A 20670-nucleotide genomic window follows, 5' to 3' on the forward strand; every position below is an offset into this window, starting at 1 on the left:
AGGGGCCTATAGGGAGCACGTACCCCATTAGTTTCAGTCAAAGGCCCTCTAAAATCAGGCCTAGGCAATGGATGACCACTTATCATACATCGGAGTGTCATTTCAGTTTGCTTTTACAGCTGGAGATGACGTTAGAGTGAAATTAAGCTAAAAGGAACATTAAAATCAACAATCACAGCTACTCGCAGTGCTTTATACAGATAAGTCAAAAAGAAGAGCAACCTCCAATAGATTTGGGTATTTTTATAAAGAAAAACATGCCTAAAGATTGTTGTTTTTATATAAAAAGGCTGTGTAATTGCAGTTCAGATTACAGGTAAAATAAAAGTCAGTTCAGTCTGATATTATATAAACAGGAGCTGATTTTCCCTGTATTAAGTTTGAATACTGCAGCTGTCTTGCACACAGATTTCTTATTGATGCACACCTTCCAAAATCCCCCCAACACCCCGCCTCTAAAGAAACACAACCCTGCAGCAGTGAAGACACAACAGCATAACTGAATCACAGACTGCTTTCTGATCCAACTCTCACAGTAAATAACATTATTAAGGACTTTAAATAGACATTCTTGATCTTGTTAGAGTTAATTCACAGAGACAAATATGTCACAAACAGATTGGTTAGGCCGTTAATTAGTTTGATTTTAAGATGACACAATTTGACAGTTAAAACTAACAAATATATATTTTTTGTACAAATTTGAGATGTGTATTTTTAAAACTTCAGTTTTTGTCAGAATTTTTTATTTTTTTTTTGTACAAATTTGAGAAGTGTATTTATAAAACTTCAGCTTTTGTCAGATTTTTATTTATTTATTTATTTATTTTTTACTTGCAATTAGCTTCCCTCACACACTGGAATAATGCAGTTAGGGTAATTTGCTGTGATGGATCACATATATAGTTGTCAAGATGAACAATTATCTTAGTGTGATAAAGTGAGATAAATAAATAACAGCATTCTAATTAGGAAGTTTATATTTTGAGCTAAGAAAGAAAGCACTGAGTTTTGTGTTATCTAGAGTCTGGTTATCCTGATTAAGATAAAGCCGGAGTTTAGATGTTATGTCCCCAAACTATGGTGGTGAAAAAAAAAAAAGAAAAAAAAAATTAATGAATTAATTAAACTTTTGCATGTGCTATTTCAGAACAAAACCCTTAATTTTTATTCACAAACCACAACTAAACCAGTTTTACCATGCCAAAATGTGCTGATATGTGAATTGAGTTCTTAAATTACAGGCATAGTTCAACCAAATATCGAAATTATGTCATAATTTACTCACCCTCATGTTGCTCTAAACCTGTATGACATGCTAATCCCCACCCCAACCCCACCCAGAAGTTATTCAGTCCAGAGCAGTAATTGATTTTCTGTTTTTATTTTATTGTTTGGGTCATATTGGGTCATATTACTGTAACAGTGTAGACAGCAGGATAGGTACTGTATATTACGCTCCTGTCACTTAATACACAGATCTAATATAAACATGCAATTTCTTTCCCAGCTGTTTACCTTCACAGACATAACCGACTGTGCTTTTTGTAACTTTTGTGTGTTTTAACATAAACTTGTGTGTATTTGACAGTTTAAGTGCAATAAGACATGAAAGAGAACTTAGTTTAGTGCTCACATGCCGTGTGACAGCCGCTTCCTGTGCGCGTGCTTCGGATGTGTGTGCTTACAAAACCCTATATCAGAAGTTTAAACTGATATTGCTTTAAAACGCATGATTTCAGCACGATAGACATGATAATCAAAACCAAGCAGAATGTGTTGATTTGTTAGAGTATATGAGGTACGAGCTGTAAAAGCACAGCCCTACTTTGGAAAGTGTTCCTGCTTCCACTCAAAATATGCATTTTCTAAATTATATAATAAATTATCTGTGGGGTAATTTAGCTGAAACTTCACAGACATAATAAGTCCTCTTTACTGTTGCACTATTTCTACCTGTAGAAAGTTGGTGATAAACAGAATTTTGTGTATTTCTGCAATTTAAAGAGCTGATTCTGGTGTCTGAAGTGCAGTGGTGCAGTGATGCTCTACAGTCCCAATAATGTACACCAAATCACAGTAGTCTGCTGTATTCTTCACAACCAAGCAGTCAGAAATGGTCTACAAGTTAGGGAATTGTTTACTGCATTCAAACTGCAAATTCACCATTCCATTTTTTGCATAATTCCTTTAGTGAATCAGCTGATAAAATGATGCAAAAAAAAAAAAAAAACCCTGCTCTCAGTGTACGCCATTCATTTGTAGTAAACCTCCCTCAGTGAAAACATAAAGCTAAAAACAAATAAAATTAAAATAAATGTGCTTCCGAACAATGTTAGCAAAAAAGTTACACCCTATCCAGCTCACAGCATGTCCAGCTGGGTATGAAGCGCTTCCATTTCATAAATCATAACACCGAGCATATGCCAGAGCTGTGTGAGTGTGTGCTTTCATCTTCTTCAGCCACTTTTCTTCAACACTTCTTATCCAAAATAAACATGCAGCAGTGAGAGGTAGTCACATCTCATACTTATTCGCTTCCAAACAGAGGGCTTAAGGTTGCATGGAGCCAGAGCTGGATGGGAAGTTGGCTAGCGGAACGATAACTGTGTGCGCATGTTTAAGTGTGTATCGGCATGGGTGGGGGCAGGTCACTCGGTTATGTCCAAACTCAAAGGAAGTTGATCACTGCTGGCTTATCGCAGGCCGAGCCAGGCCACCCCTCGCGAATTAGAGGAGAAATAGTATCTTGCTCACTCATTTTTCAACCTCCCGAGAAATGGGAGAGCCCCATATCCTTTCTTTCTCATCCGCTGCTGTTCGGCAGAGATAATCCAGGGCCCATTCTAGGCAGCTGAATCCATCTTACTCCAGGAGGTGGACCAGAGTCCTTGGCTCCAGCAAGGTCATTGCTTTTACGAACCTGCCTGAGTGCACTCATACACACTTGCTTTCTTTCACATTTTCATTTTTAAGACATTTAGGCTTGTTTTGTTTAATATCTTTGCTTTACACGTCAGAAAGTATGTGCTGACTGCTTTGAGTTAACTATGTTTTAAAAGATGAAACGCCAAGAGCCAAAAGAGTGTGTGCTACCCATCCTTGCCACACATACTAAACTTTGATGTGCACATGGAAGACAAATACCAGGTGTTGTTAGGTTGCAGGGTATCTTATTTGAATATGTTTCTCACAGTGCCTGGTGCTTATTTATATATATTTCTTGGGAAAAAACTCCAGCGTCTCATTATGAAGCTTTGAATCACATGAACACTATATGACGTTGAAAAAGTGTACTGTCTAAGCTGTCTCAGTCTCAGCTGAATATATATGAAACATGAATATTATATCCCGTGTCTGCATACATACATTGAACATTTTTTAAAAGTATAGTGAAAAATGCATGGCAACATTCAACATGAAAAATAATAATATAATCAGACAATAATGAAGAAAGCGATTTTTACAACCTCTTTAATTCTCAAAGTGTTATATAAAATAACTGGAAGTAAACAAATCATTACGCTTTTGTGTACACGCGGACAGCATTTGCCTTTAAGAAACCAAATACTATAGTATTTTATACTTTACAGATCATCAATCATCAGATCTTAGTAAAAATTGATGTAAGCAGGCACAGTACTGCAGCTTTAGTTGATCTGCTTTAAACAGCTCAGATCACCCTAGTGAAAAATAAATATACTTAATTGTATTTAAAGGGGTCATATGATGCAATTTCAGTTTTTTTTTTTTTTGGAGTGTTACAAGGTCTTGGTGCATAAAGAAGATCTGTGAAGTTTCAAAGACTAAAGTCTCAAATCCAAAGAGATATTCTTTATAGAAGTTAACAGTCAACCACATCCCCCTAAAACGGCTTGTTCTAACACGCCCCCACATCTCTACGCCACTATGTGGGAAGATTTGCATAAAGTCACCCAGATGTTCACGCAAAGAAAGAAGGTGTACCTTTTATTCTCATTGTAGTGTTGTTGCTGCCGCTGCCATGTCATATAGACACTGTGTTTGGCCTTCCAAAAGAGGACGATATCCGCTTCGTCATGCCTGGAGGTGATCCATGTTGGTCGCTCAGAAAATACATCAACTTTGCACTTTGGATCGCTGGATCGGCTTTCACCGTTGGCGAAGCGGACTCCAGCCTGGGGTGATAAAATGTGGTTGCCACAAGCCCGCCGGATGCACCTTTGTAGAATCCGCCGGCTGCACCATTCTCAAAACTTTTTGACGTGTTTCAGAAGGTGGGGCATAGAGGAGAAACAATAATGTACAGTATGTGGAAACTAATGTGTTTTTTTAACCTTAAACCGCATAAACAAATTTAATTACACCAAATACACAAAATAATGTTCTTTTTAGCAGCATCATATGACCCCTTTAAAATATATTTATTTCATGATAAGTATACTAAAAATAGATTGACACATCTATACTAACTGAAAATACACCCTAAATGTAGTTATTTCATGCTTTCATCAAGCAAAATACTATACTTTTTACAAATGCATTTGGGGAAGGATTACATATATATATTCGTTTTTAAGAAAGTACACTGGCTAGGTTCTTAAGTCAATCTACAACATGTTTGAAACTTGTTAAAAGTGATTTTCACACATAGGCCTACATACCCATATAAACTAAATGGATGGAATCTTTGAAAGAAGACACCACTTCAAAACCCCAATGACCTGTCCATACTCACTCATCCCAACAACTAGTGTCAATTAGGGATGAATGAAGCAATGCATCTTATGATTCAGTAGCTGTATAAAGGCCATATAATGTATGTCTGTGGGTATTTTTTGTATGTCGTCATATCATTTAATTAAACAAGGCCGATGTATGAGTGCTCACGTAAGACTATGGCACAAGAGACAATATCATATTCTGTGTATTGATATTTGTTTGTTCCTTCACCCCTCAAATGTATCTTAAGTATTTTAATAATCTGATTTTAACATCAGCCTAAATATAGGCTACAGTATGTTCAGTGAAGGGGGCTTGATAAGTCACCCTATACTTTCATGAGCTCTGAAATTCACCAACAATCGGTTTTGCTGTACTTTTGCTAAACATCTGAACTCGGTAGAGTGCACACTATTAGGAATCTGTTTTGCAGATGTGGCACATTTTTCAGAAGAAACCTTAGAACTCATTGCAGCTAAAGACACAAGTCTCACCATGTATTTCAAATCTGATAATGATGAAATTATTTAAGATGATGCTGTGTATTTTTTATTTTTTTTTATTTATTTATTTATATTTTTTTTTTAAGATGAGACTTTCTTTTTTGGCAAACCAAAGAAAAGGTGAGGTGTGAATTGATACATCCAGTATGTTTCTGCTAACAGGTGCTGTAAGGGCAGAGTTTCCACAACTTTTGCCTACAGCACAAATGTAACAGTGGGGGATTTGCAAAGAAAACAATTTAATTTGTTACTGTAAATATTGAAAAAATACTTCAGTAATTTATTTTAGTTGAATCTTCTGTTGACCTTTTATGATTAAATGTACAATACAATACACTGTATTTGAGTTCTACTTGTTGAGTATAAAAATAGTATAGATAAAAAATAAATGTTTTGAGTTGCAAATAAATATAATAATAATTCATAATAATGCAGTACTTTTCAATAATTTAACCACATTTCAAATAGTGCTTTTCACAATTTTGCATGGTTGCAAAGCAGCTTTACACACTTACTGTATGTGACCCTGGAACAAAAAATAAAAAAAACAGTCTTAAGTAGCTGGGGTATATTTGCAATAGCCAAAAATACATTGTATGGGTCAAAATTATCAATTTTTCTTTTATGACAAAAAATCATTAGGATATTAAGTAAAGATCATATTCCATGAAGATATTTTGTAAATTTCCTTCCTAATTGTGATTAGTAATATGTAGTGCTAAGGACGTTATTTGGACAACTTTAAAGGTGATTTTCTCAATATTTTAATTTTTATTAATCAACTATAAAAAAAAACATATTCCAGATTTTCAAATAGTTGTATCTCGGCCAAATATTGTCCTATCCTAACAAACCATACATCAATGGTCTCAGTTTCATTGACCCTTATATCCATGGTCACAAATAGAAAGTAATTACAAAAGTAAAGATATGTAAACAACATATAGCCTAGTCATGGATTTGAAACTTTTTTTAACAAAAAGTTAAAATAACAAATAAATTCAGAGACATTAACTACATGAAAAGTAACAAAATGTATTAAAATAATTTCAATTGATATGTTACAGACCGTCAAACCGCCAAAACATTTCATTGCATTTTACATTAACATTTGTGCAGTGCATTGAGAGTTGAAATGTGCAGAGACAATGGGCAGAGATGTTACGGATGGGTTTATTCCTTCCGCATGCACTGAAACATAAGCAGTACGTTCACATTCTTCCACCAACTAACGGAACTGTCTGTTTTAGTGCATGTACAAGAATACAACTAATTTTATGCCGGTTTGTCCAATTGTTTCTTGCAGAGTTAATAACAGATCATGTCAGGTAAAAGGGAAGCAAAACATTCTGCAGATGATATTTAATGTTGTGTATGTTTAATGTTTAATTAATGTTTAATGTAGGTTATAAGATTTCAAAACAAATGTAACTTATAGCAGATAAATGTGGTGAATTTACAGCAAAGTGTGAGATAAATATACAATAACAAATAAAATTAAAAGTTCAACATTGCATACGTTATAGCTAAAAGTGTTACATCTGTAGTCCTTTTACTGCTCTTTTTAGCACGGTTTTATTCTAGGTGCTCAGAATAGATTGCTTTTTCTCAGTATGAGCCAGTCATGCTTAAATAGAAAAGCAGAAAGCTTAAAGTAGAAATGATATCTGCAGGGTGAAAAGCTTTACCTCATTTTCCAAAAAATATTTCTTCAGAGACTCTAAAGTAATATGTACGTTTAAGTTGTTTAAGTATCTTAAACATTTGTACTCAGTAATTGCATTTTAGCAAGTAAGCCACAGCATTTTCTCATCAGGCTGACATTTTTGGTCTTCATCTGAACCTACTTGAGGTTTTTGTATCCTCGGTGTAGTGCTGTTAAAAGCTGCACACAATTGAAATTAATTCCTTCAATGCTCTACAAACACTTCAGTGTTGTTCAAAATAAAGTCCTCTAAAGCTGGAGCCAGAGTTCTTGCTTGGCTCGGTCCTGGCATCAGGCTGATTCTTGAACAGGACATCAATCCACACAATGTTCCACATAGCCTCCGTCTCATCACAGTGACAAATTAGGAGAGCTGCTAATATCAGACTCAGAGGAAGTGCTCTTGCCAGGCTCCATTGGGAGAGAGCCTGACCGATATTAACAGAGCATCTCCCTGTTCCCTTGCACCATGACGGATGAAAAGCATTCCAAGGGGTGGCACACCATGCGTGTCCCTTTCCATCCTGCCTTCTGGCAGCAAATATCATTTAACCAGGCATCCAGAAATCTCTGATGTTGAGCAGTACACCTTAGACCAGGTTATGCATCTTTGTGTTGGCCTTGGATACAAATGCTTTGTGAATGAAGGCCTTTTCATTTCCACCATTTGTGATTCTGATGACATACAGAATTTGGTTAAGATTCTGACTCATACATGTGGTCATTTATAAAGCTATACATTATTTAGGCTGTCGAGCTCTCGTTGCATGTGGGTCATAATTTCAGTCTGTTTATGTTAAATGGTGTTCTTAATCTTCTTTTGATGGGGTGGTCCAGAGAGAAGACACAAGAGTTTACATTAAATTAAATGGTAGCTAGAGTTCCTTCTGTATCCAAAATGGTTCCATCATCTTGTTGAATTATTATTGACTTGTCATGGACATGCATTATATATACTACAAGTGTGAGCACACAACAATGCCTATAAAATGTGTGTAATCAATATTATGCATCATGTTGAGTTATATACATGTAATTTGTGCATTGTGGTAAATAAATGTTATACATTAGTGTTGGCATGCAGTGTTTACTTACAAAGGGACATCAGTCACAGTAAATGTTCTGCTTCTGTAACATCTCTTCTTCTCAAATGCACAAAGACCCTGGTGGATGTCAGCACAGATATCAGATAAGAAGAGCCATTATGACTTGTGTGTCTGTATAGAAACTGATAGAGGGTGTCATATAGACTCCTACTTCTCCAACATTATAACCACATGATGCTTTTGTTTATATGTAACAAATCGATGTCTTTGAGTACTGGAATAAATATCAAAAACTGCCAACTGAATTGAAGTTAATACAACTTTTATAGCATGCCACTCTTGCAACTTCTTATCACCTGGATAGACCTCAAATATAGACCTCACATCATAGTGAGTAATGCCTACTCTCTCTCTCTCTCTCTCTCTCTCTCACACACACACACACACACACACACACACACACTTGTTTGTTTTTGTGAATTGTGGGGACATTCCATAGGCATTATGGTTTTTATACTTTACAAACTGTATGTGCTATTGCCCTACACCAACCCTACACCTAACCCTACCCCTTACAGGAAACTTTGTGCATTTTTTACTTTCTCAAAAAAAAAAAAAAAAACTCATTCTGTATGGTTTATAAGCATTTTGAAAAATGGGGACATGGGTTATGTCCTCATAAGTCACCCTCTCCTTGTAATACCTGTGTCATACCCATGTCATTAGACAAAGTTGTGTGTCCTGATATGTCACAAAAACACGCCCCCACACACACACACACACACACACACATATATATATATATATATATATATAAAGGGACTCCTAAAATATACCTATGCTTTGTGTCAGAAATAATACAAAGTATTACAATGTTAAGGGGAAACAGGTCAGTTTAGCTCAAAGGGAATCATTTAAGATTTTAAAAGGAATTTTGACAGAATCACTGTTTTACGGCTGATCACTGAGACGGCCAGTGATTCATTGAACGAGCCGTATAACATCAACTCTGCAATGGATATTAATATCCAAAGTATAGTGAAAACACTTTTAATTAGAACAGTAACCAGATCGGCAGTTTAAGACATTAACTTGTAAGCTCGAAACACAAGATACTTCTCTTTCCAATATGAACAGGCTTTATTAGATAAATCTAAGACATATAAACTAATCTAGCACATAAGCACATGCACTCACACATTCACAAAAGTTGCAGGAGGATAGAACGTTAGGAAAGAATGAGTTTAACAGAAAGAAAATGTGAAATCCCAAATTTACAGCAATATGTGAAATTGCATAGACATGAAAAACCATAAATCACTTAATTAACCCTCGCATTGAGTTCCTCAATGAGGTTAAACTTCATATTACATGCACCAGTTAAGCTCGAATCTGGAGGTAAGTTACTTGTGTTGCCTGTGTAAAGGGGTTCCCTTTTGTTGTCATCGAAAAGGGGGTTTCCCGAGGTTGCTGATTGGCTGGAAGTTCAGTAGTCGTTGAAGTGACGTCTTGGGAAGCCCGTGGTTGGGCGTTGGCTGACGATGCGGAGTTGTGGGCTGGTTGAAGTTTCAGACAGGCACTCGAGGTCAGACTTGGAGACACAGCGTTTGGCAAAACTTAACTCAGAACACGAAACTCTCAACGGTAAAGGAAGAAACTAAAGTAAAAGAATAGAAGTAAAGTTTGACGAGACTAGGTGGTGTTTCTTCTCATCGTGGCTAAGTAGCAGCAGGCGTGCATGCCGAAACACGCTGGAATGGCTCTCAAAGAACCCCAATATAATGACAAAAAGCATGGCTAAAAGCTAAAACTACAAGCAAAAGTTAAATGCCTAAGCTAAGAGCAGGCATGACTAAAAGCAAAAGCTAAAAAGCAAAAGCAAAATTTGATGGTGTCCTGAGTATTTAAACTGGCCTTTCGGCCACAACTCAAATGTTGTCTTGACCAATTAGATATTGTCTTTGCTTGGGGTGTTGTGATGTTTCTCCTGCCCATTCATAAATCATATGTTATCTTATCAATCACGTGGTCCAAATTTTCCCGCTCTTGCAGGGTATAATTTTGGACATGATTCCAATAACAAGAATATGATACTTTTGACAAATACTTGATTGTCAGAAACGTTTCAAGCAAGTAGATTCAAACACACACATACTAAACAGGAATATGAATCCTTAAGCTATTCAATAGTTATTAAAAAGACATACACAATAAGTGATTAGAAACATGATAGTCAAATGTGTGGGTTACATCTATAATATGGAGTTAAGCAATGGACTGATATTTCTTTATAAGTCTTTTTTGAGTTCATTTCGGCGCATCTACATCTGAGAACGACAGTTTCTGTGCTATTCTTTATTGGTACAAGAGGCAAATTAATTTTACAATTGATTTGTTTTGTAATTATAAAGAGGAAGTACCGGCCTAAATCACCATCCAACTGCTAGGGTTAAGGAAAGGGTTACATATATGTGTGTGTGTATATATATATATATATATATATATATATATATATATATATATATTTTATACACACGTACATACATACATACATACATACATATATATATATATATATATATATATATATATATATATATATATATATAAATATATATATATATATATATATATATATATATACAGTGGGTACGGAAAGTATTCAGACCCCCTTAAATTTTTCACTCTTTGTTATATTGCAGCCATTTGCTAACATAATTGTTGACCATTTTTCCCTCATTAATGTACACACAGCACCCCATATTGACAGAAAAACACAGAATTGTTGACATTTTTGCAGATTTATTAAAAAAGAAAAAATGAAATATCACATGGTCCTAATTATTCAGACCCTTTGCTGTGACACTCATATATTTAACTCAGGTGCTGTCCGTTTCTTCTGATCATCCTTGAGATGGTTCTACACCTTCATTTGAGTCCAGCTGTGTTTGATTATACTGATTGGACTTGATTAGGAAAGACACACACCTGTCCATATAAGACCTTACAGCTCACAGTGCATGTCAGAGCAAATGAGAATCATGAGGTCAAAGGAACTGCCTGAAGAGCTCAGAAACAGAATTGTGGCAAGGCACAGATCTGGCCAAGGTTACAAAAAAAATTATGCTGCACTTAAGGTTCCTAAGAGCACAGTGGCCTCCATAATCCTTAAATGGAAGATGTTAGGGACGACCAGAACCCTTCCTAGAGCTGGCCGTCCGGCCAAACTGAGCTATCGGGGGAGAAGAGCCTTGGTGAGAGAGGTAAAGAAGAACCCAATGATCACTGTGGCTGAGCTCCAGAGATGCAGTCGGGAGATGGGAGAAAGTTGTAGAAAGTCAACCATCACTGCAGCCCTCAACCAGTCGGGGCTTTATGGCAGAGTGGCCCAATGGAAGCCTCTCCTCAGTGCAAGACACATGAAAAAACACCTGAAGGACTCCAAGATGGTGAGAAATAAGATTCTCTGGTCTGATGAGACCAAGATAGAACTTTTGGGCCTTAATTCTAAGCGGTATGTGTGGAGAAAACCAGGCACTGCTCATCACCTGTCCAATACAGTCCCAACAGTGAAGCATGGTGGTGGCAGTATCATGCTGTCAGGGTGTTTTTCAGCTGCAGGGACAGGACGACTGGTTGCAATCGAGGGAAAGATGAATGCGGCCAAGTACAGGGTTATCCAGGACAAAAACCTTCTCCAGAGTGCTCAGGACCTCAGACTGGGCCAAAGGTTAACCTTCCAACAATATAATGACCCTAAGCACACAGCTAAAATAACGAAGGAGTGGCTTCACAACAACTCCGTGACTGTTTTTGAATGGCCCAGCCAGAGCCCTGACTTCAACCCAATTAAGCATCTCTGGAGAAACCTGAAAATGGCTGTCCACCAACATTTACCATCAAACCTGACAGAACTGGAGAGGATCTGCAAGGAGGAATGGCAGAGGATCCCCAAATCCAGGTGTGAAAAACTTGTTGCATCTTTCCCAAAAAGACTCATGGCTGTATTAAATCAAAAGGGTGCTTCTACTAAATACTGAGCAAAGGGTCTGAATACTTAGGACCATGTGATAATTCAGTGTTTCTTTTTAAATAAATGTGCAAAAATGTCAACAATTCTGTGTTTTTCTGTCAATAAATGGCAGAAATGGGGCAGCTGTGGCCTAATGGTTAGAGAGTTGGACTTGTAACCAGAAGGTCGCAGGTTTGAGTCTTGGTGCTGGCAGGAGTTGTAGGTGGGAGGGAGTGAATGAACAGTGCTCTCTTCCACCCTCAATACCCATGGCTGAAGTGTCCTTGAGCAAGGCACTGAACCCCCAGTTGCTCCCCGGGTGTTGGATACAGCTGCCCACTGCTCCGGGTGGGTGTTCACGGTGTGTTCACTTCTCACTGCTGTGTGTGTGCACTTGGATGGGTTAAATGCAGAGCACCAATTCCGAGTATGGGTTACCATACTTGGCAAATGTCACGACTTTCACTTTCACTTTCAATATGGGGTGCTGTGTGTACATTAATGAGGAAAAAAATAACTTGAATGATTTTAGCAAATGGCTGCAAAATAACAAAGAGTGAAAAATTTAAGGGGGTCTGAATACTTTCCGTACCCACTGTATATGCCACAGAAGTAACTGACTCTTGTTGGTAATTGTTTGCTGTAAACATTGGTGTGAGGGGCTTCAGGCAAATATGACTGCAATAAATGTAGACACAGTGCATGATATCAGTCTGTCATACCCTGACAGGGTTGAACAAACTGATCTGTTTACCTCATACCATCATAAGCATTCATGTCCGTGCAATATCATTATAATTAAAACACGCAGTGGCTGCATTCAAATATTCATTCTTCCCTAGTGGGCAAAAGACAGTAAATGAAAAGAGTAGTAGACAAACATACCTGGATGACATACTATTTCCGGCGATGTTATGGAGTGTGCATACCATCCCATGAGGCCACGTTTGAGCCAAGTGAAGCAAAGCAACTGAAGCTGAAGGTCAAATGACTGACAACATGATGAATGTACAGTATTATGTCCAGATTCCATTCATATTACATAGATTCATACTACATACTGTACCTTTTTAATGGTCGCAAAGTAAGTACTTTTTCAAAAGAAGATTTCGGAGAAGGTCAATCACATAAAGAGGACAGTCATACAGAATTATCGGTAAAAGTGATCACCAAATGATAATTTGAATGTAGAAACATACCCTCAAGGATAAAAATGGCTTTTAAAATCTGGATACCACTTCATGTTAAGGAACAATTCTGACTATTAACTAGCATGATTGTTATTAGCATATTGGATGTTTATAAGTACTTATAAAACACATATCAATGCCTTATTCTGCATGAGCATATTTTAAATTCCTTAATCCTACCCCTTACCTAAACCTACCTTACAAACTATTCATAAGCAGCAAATTAGGAGGTTTTTTTTAGGCAAAATTCATAGTTAATAGTTAGTTAATAGTGAGAATTTGACCTTAAAATAAAGTGGGACCAAAATTTGTTCCCTGTTCTGGATTCCATGCATCAGCGGGTTAATGTATTAACCCAGATTTTGTTAATGCATTAACTGAACTGAAAGAAGAGCCCCTTTCTTTTGCTTAATTGGTCACAGATAAAATATAGACTGGGGCAGAAGAAGTTATAAGAAGTTATTTGCATTTTGTTACTGTTGTCCTCCACCCTTGCAGCTTTTCCGGACCTTGGCTTCTGTTTATCTAGGGGCATTGTTTTATTACCTTCAAAACTCTACTGGGAAGATTTTTGCAATGGAGTTGCCTAGCAACGGGAACTGGCTGATAATCCGCTGGATCTCATCTTGCTAAAGGAGTGAGAGGAACAGGGGCGGATTTACCCATTAGGCAAAGGTAGGCGACTACCTTGGGCCCCCAAAAGCCAAGGGCCCCCTAAAATGCATTTCATATTCGAGATGTGCATTAAGCGCGTACACGCGAATGGTTGCTGTTTACGGTGTTTATTACCACGACAACCGTCTGCGTGTCCGAGTTTAACGTGCTTCTTGTGCTTCCTGCTTGTAGCCAATGAAAATATTATATTATAATTTTACATGCAAGTATAGCCGAAATCATAGCACAGCTATTGTCTTTATCTTGTGTGTAGCTTATTTGATTTTATCAGACGACGGGTAGATTATAAATCAGGATTTTTTTTGTACAGATTAACATCTTGGAAGGGAGAGCTGGTTAGTCTTAATGGGTCCCGTTTCAGTCCCTATTTCATATTCATCCCATTGTCTGACAACAAAAAACAGTCAAATATATCAATGAAAACAGTTTTGAGAATTTAGCTGCATCAAAATACAGTATGTGGCACAGAGTGGTAAACAAATGTAATAATAAATAATAAATGTACATTTTGCATGTTCAGAAGAAGTGAGCTGACCTGTCTCGTGAAAATGCAAACAGGTTTTTGTAAGTAAATTGAAAAAAAGTTTTCAGTTGAGGCAGCTCAAACATGCATTTTAGTCTGGGACTAGCTTAAGCCTTGTCTTTGAACCCATGGGAAAAGTATTAATTTAAGGTACGTTTACAACAGATAAAAATGTGCGATTAAGTTGTGATAATTCACGAGTTATCTCATGACGATCATGCAATAAATCGCGATTATATATTTTAGCCCTAAATTAAAGTGATATTTTAGCCCTAAGTTAAAGTGACAGGCTTACGCTGGTAACTCATCAGTGGACTTTCCTAGTCAGTATAGGCTATATTTTTTCACACTTTTCTCATTCTCACTAATTCAAATTTTTATATGAATGAACCTCTGAAGGGAACTGATTGTCTTCAGAAAAGTTTCTATCACATTTTCATTTTAGCTGATAAAGTATAATTAATGAACTGAACTGCTTTACAGCCATTGAAAAATGGCTGTAATGGCCAATGGCTGTTTACAGCCATTACCAGGGAAACCACTATATTTCTGATGTTCCAAAAGCACCTCCTACTGGCAGAGAATGAATGTGCATTTTCAGTAATCCAGTCTGCAGTTTTTGTTCAGACCAATGTGAAAATACACCCACATAAATCCGTTTTAAATGACATAATAATTTATACTTCCGAATCTGTCCTTTTCTTAAAAAAAAGGTTTAAAGGTTCAATTGTGAGGTTTATCATTTTATAATTTATTTAGTTTTTTTCGTAAAACTTGTATCTCAATGCCTAAATCAATTGCTATTTCAAGGTCTACAACATTAAATAAAAAAAGTGTCTGCTAAATGAATAAATGTAAATGTAAATGAAAGAATCCCATTATAACTTGTATATTTAAATGTAGAAACTTTGGACGCAACAATGTAGCACCACTGTGCAGCAGCAAGCATCACGACAAAAAAGGAACCTCAAGGCGGATCTAGGTAAAGTGTGCAAATGCATAGGGCCCCATTCCTATATTTGCCTGGGGCCCCCAATTCACTAATCCGCCCCTGGAGAGGAAGACAGGGTCTGCTAAAAACATCCATCTAAAAACATGAAAATTAAAAAGCTTAAAAAAAAAAACAATTAATCAAATAATCAATTTTTTTATTTGTTGTTGTTGTTGTTGTAGTTGTTTTTTAAGATAGAGAGACAATTTCATTAAATTTTAACATTTGTTGTTGTTGTTTTCTTGAATTGAATACTGAACCACTGAACCAGAAGAGCAGTTCTGCAATCTGAAGAAAAGAAAAGAAAGAAGAGAAAGAAGAAAGAGACAGGCGAGATTAGGGAGAGGAGAATAAAACGGATGAAGCTTTGCTGCTGTGGTCACCTTGTTTTATTGCTGGCTTTGCTTATAAAGAAGGTCAGTCGCAGGGGAGACCACTTTCAAAAAGTGCCGTACAAGACATTTAGCTGCAAGCTTTCCTATCATACCTCTCATGATTTGCAATTCCTTTGAGAGGAGTTCTCCTTGCTTTTCTTTATCCTCTGAAATGAAACACCACTATTTCTCACTCTCACACACACACGCAGGTATTTTGATAAGCACTTGGCACCGAATCAAAATCATAGCTTTACTTTCAGGCTAAGGTCAAAAGAAAGAATAGAGATATGTATTCTTCCTTGAGTATTTTTTATCCAGTACAAACAGTGTATGGGTGCACAACATAACAAAATTGGACAGTAGATATCTTGAGTTGACTGAAACTGATATTTACATTTATTTTTATATTTTTTTGAGATCTTAAAAGAATCTGGAACAAATGGTTTTACAGTCACCTAAACGAACTGGGACCCATTCTGTAGGTCTTGTAGAAAGCAGAAAATAATGATGGTCCATGAAACAGGAGAGTGCTTCTCTGGCACACAACCAAATGTGTCATGATAATTACAACAATTACAACATAAATTTTATTGGTGAGTCTACAACAACACAACAGAGAAAATGTCAGGTCTCTTAATAGACCTTTTTTATTTTTATTTCAACCTTTTCCCTTCTTTTTTAACCTTTTTAATCAAAATAAACCACAAAAAAATCATCATCATCATCATCATCATCATCATCAATCATTTGCATTCACCAACCCAAAGCTTTATATTTATGTCATATAAAACATACTAAACTTTTTGCTTGTGTATACTGCATACGTGCAGAAAGTTCATATGTGCTTGTAAGTTTAAGGCAAATCAGACATTTCTAATTTTACAAAAGATTTCTATTCCAAATAAATGTTGCTCTTTCTATTCATTAAATAAAAAAATAAAAAAAAAAAAATAATAATAATAATAATAATCCTAAAAAAATGTAGAAAGCGTTGTACAAAACTTTTTTTTTTCTTAAGTACCAAATCATCATATCAGAATTATTTCTGAAGGATCATGTGACACTGAAGACTGGAGTAATGAATTCTAAAAATTAATACTATTCAACAAAATAACAAATTAACTCTTATAATATATTAAAATAGAAAACAGGTATTTTAAATGATTTTTTGATCAAATAAATGCAGACTTGGTGAGCATAAAGATTTTTTTCTTTTTTTTTTAATCAGACCCTAAACTTTTGAAATAGACTTTTTTGTTTCTTCTGAAACTTGCTTACATGCACAGTCAGAAGAGAAATTTAGTAATTAACAAAGGGCTAATGACGTGCATTAAAGCCTAAAGGAATGGACGCCAAAACCAGCAAGAAAGCAGAGACTGAAACAAATGATTTCTCTAGAGGGGATCTGTGGGACAGCTCTCCACGCCCACACAACAGCAGCGGAGAGACATCGCAACCTTCCATAAATCACAACCACTTCCTGTCATAGAGGGATTAGACAGGAAAGACAGGATGAGAGATCCAAGTGTATTATGTCCAGATAATCTAACGGTTTACAATGTCTGACATAAGCAAAACTGTCACTTACAGAACAGTAAAGTCCTTGGCGACCCACCATTCTTTTGGATACTTGTCAGCTTGTAGCTCAAGACCATAAAAGTCAGTCTGGTCCACTGATGAAGCGGTCCAGAAGTTTACAAAAAGTGAAATATATAGTAGATGTCACTTAATTTGTACTCGAGCAAATCTGTACATATGTACAAATGAAAATAATGACAAAAGAGGAGATTCATTCATTCTTTCACTTCAAGAATGAAACATGAACAAAAGCCTCAAACTGAAATACTGGTCACAAGTGCAAGAAAGACATTTGAGATGTTTACTAATTTGGGACAGAAATAAAGAGCATCTCAGGGAGGAGGACTACAATGACTGCTAGATGTGTGTGATATTACCTTGCCGCAGTCTACCTAATCGTCTACCTTTCACTCACGTTTAATTAAACAGAAACATCAGTAAGATCTTTCTGTTTGTAGCCTTTTTTTAATCTCCTTTCTGTGCCACAGCTTATCATAATATTGTCATGCTTTTTGTGTAAACAGTATAACCTGTTGTTTGGAGCCATTTGTACACACACCAAGTCTTTTTATCAGTTTACCAGACAAAAAAAAAAAAAAAAAAAATCTGTTCTCACTGTTTGCAAATAACCACAGGCCTTGGCAAAGTAAATGAATTTTGATGTGCACAAAACAATGGTGTTAAGAATGTCATACCATTCAACATGTTTTTCATTTAGAAAAATTAAGATGATTTGAATATAGTCTCAGTTACACAGTATATTTAAATAAAGCATCACAGACACAAAGGAACTCATACTTGACAAATTATCTGTTTCTGCTTATTTGTGGACTAAATCTTCACACTTTAGCTCTGTAGGAACAAAAAAGCAGTTTTTCCACCTTAAAATTCCTCATCTGATGTTTATCACATGTACATAGGAAGAAAAAAAAAATTATTGCCATAAAAATAAATGATCATTGTCAATAATATAACAAATGGAAAATCTAGCTTCTTCTGGGAACTGCTGCCTTTATTTGCCTGCCTATATCTGAGTTGAGTTTGTTTGTTTGTTTTTTCAAGCAAATGACACCCGGTAACCTTTGTGAATAAGAAATAATTTATTATGTGGCTAATTTACAAATTGTTGCAAAAATAATCACAATGCAATAAAAAACTGTAGCATCTGATTACATTGGATTGCAGGTGATTAGTGAACAAGATGCAGGTTTGGCATTGAAGAACGCAAATGTGGTGCAACAGTTTAGTAAATTTGCCCTGAAGCAACTAATGTTTGGTTTTGAAGTTGTGCAAAACTCCAAAGTGGTGTGTTGTAATAAAAGCAAGCTTTGCAAAGGCATTCATCAACCAGGTTATACATATGTTCTTCAGACACTTAAATTATCACCATGTTGTAAATCACATATTATTTCACTACATACAGATTTTTCTGACCTCATCTCTTGCCAGAAATAGAGGAAGGAGAAGGCATGGGCAGGGTAGCTGTGGAGTGCGAAAAGAACAAATCTGCTCTCGGAAATGTATAATTTAATCTTGATCATGAGTTAATACACCATATGCTCCGTGCAATTAAACTGTCCATGGATAACCCATATCTAATTTGTTAAGAGTTCAATGCAGCGTAAAATCTGGGGCAGGTCATTCCCTTGAGTTTAATCTAGCTAGCATGGTGGGAAGAGAGACAGAAAAAAGAGGGAAGGACAGTCAGAGGGACAGGGAGAAAGAGAGAGGGAGAGATAGTTAGGGTCTCTAATTACTAGGGCTAAATCACCAATGAGAGAGCAGTGCTTCAAAACACCTTCAGCTCTACTCTGTCTTCATTCAGTGATTTATAATTAGACAAATGAGAACAGGAAAATGAGAGTAACAGAAAGAGACAAACATACATTAATTTCAGTGGAATGGAAATAGCAGCGTAACACTAGAGGCCGCAAGTCTCTTCCTGATGGGGAATTTACATTGCCAAGACATTTAATCTCATGCAAATTTAACTGGGAATAAAGTTTCAGAGGCCATGCAAGATCACAGAACATTAAGTGTAAATTCACAGTTGTGCAACCCCAGATATAAAGTCTGGGATGTCATGCAGCTATTGTTTGAGGGGGCAGGAAATAAAATAATAATAATAATAATAATAATAATAATAATAAAAAGAAAAGAAAAAAAACACTTTCTCTATTTTCATTCATTCATTTATTTAGGTATTTATTTATTATTTGTATTTTGTATGCCTAAAACCTCCAGATATAACAAATTGTGGCCCTTCTCCTAAATGACTCTTTACTTTTGTTTATATTAAGATATAATAATATATAGCAATGTACAATATTGTCAGACTCTGTTCCGTGTTTTGTGTATGTTTTGCTCCCTCTGACCCAGTTTTTGTCCTTACTGTATGTTGATTTCATTCCAGGTGTTCCCTGTTTGTTTTCACTGAATCCAGGTGTGTCTAACCATTAATCCCTCATTATCCTGTGCTTAAAAACCCCAGTCTTTTTAGTTAGGTTTTTGTCTGGTATTGTTTGTCAACTCCTTGTGTTACATGTGATTCCCCGTGATATGAATGAATTCCTTGGTTGTGTACTCCTGGTCTCCTCGTTCCTCGCTCCATGTTCCTGCACTGTAGCAAATTATGACAAATATATAATATTCATATAAAATATCAAGAGATATTAAGATAACATGCTGTTTCTAAAATGCTGCTATAATGTTCTATCATTTTAGAAAAATTTACTTAAGTTGGGAATCCCTACTGCTCCCTTTTGGTAAAAAATATCATACAAGATTTGCGTAACATGGTATGAGTAGGTGAATTTTTGGTTTTAATCATTTTAAAATGTTTTTCACTTGATACAGACGATTAAGATGTGAATCTGTGATTTTGCCACAGCTTTTAAGACAACACATTTTTAACCTACAATAATTGCACTTCATTTACATGTTTGTGCAGGTGCCCTCTCAGTGTAAATGGACCAGACCTTCTCCAGATTTTAACTGCAGCAGCTATAAAATAAAATAAATACCACAGTAAGAGGCGGATGAGGATGATTCATTTTTCATCCAAATCATTACAGATGCCCAACTACAGATTTGCTGTTGCAAATCTGTGATGCTGTCCATGACTAAGCTATGAAAACAGAGGAGAAGGCTGAAGCCGGAATGAGCTGTGAGCAGACAGTAAGTCTGAAAGGTAAATCATGGCTTGCTCCATATCACAAGGCTCCATAGGGAGAGGTGTGTTTTAAACCCCTGTCTGACTTATCGATCAAAAGCCAAAATTGCCCACAGGCCCCTAAATACACACACAAATACTTGACACTCACTGTTGACTCATTTAATTAGTTATGGTCACAGGGGAAGCTCAGGTCT

This window comes from Cyprinus carpio, chromosome A7 (assembly GCF_018340385.1).
Source record: "Cyprinus carpio isolate SPL01 chromosome A7, ASM1834038v1, whole genome shotgun sequence".
NCBI lineage: Eukaryota > Metazoa > Chordata > Actinopteri > Cypriniformes > Cyprinidae > Cyprinus > Cyprinus carpio.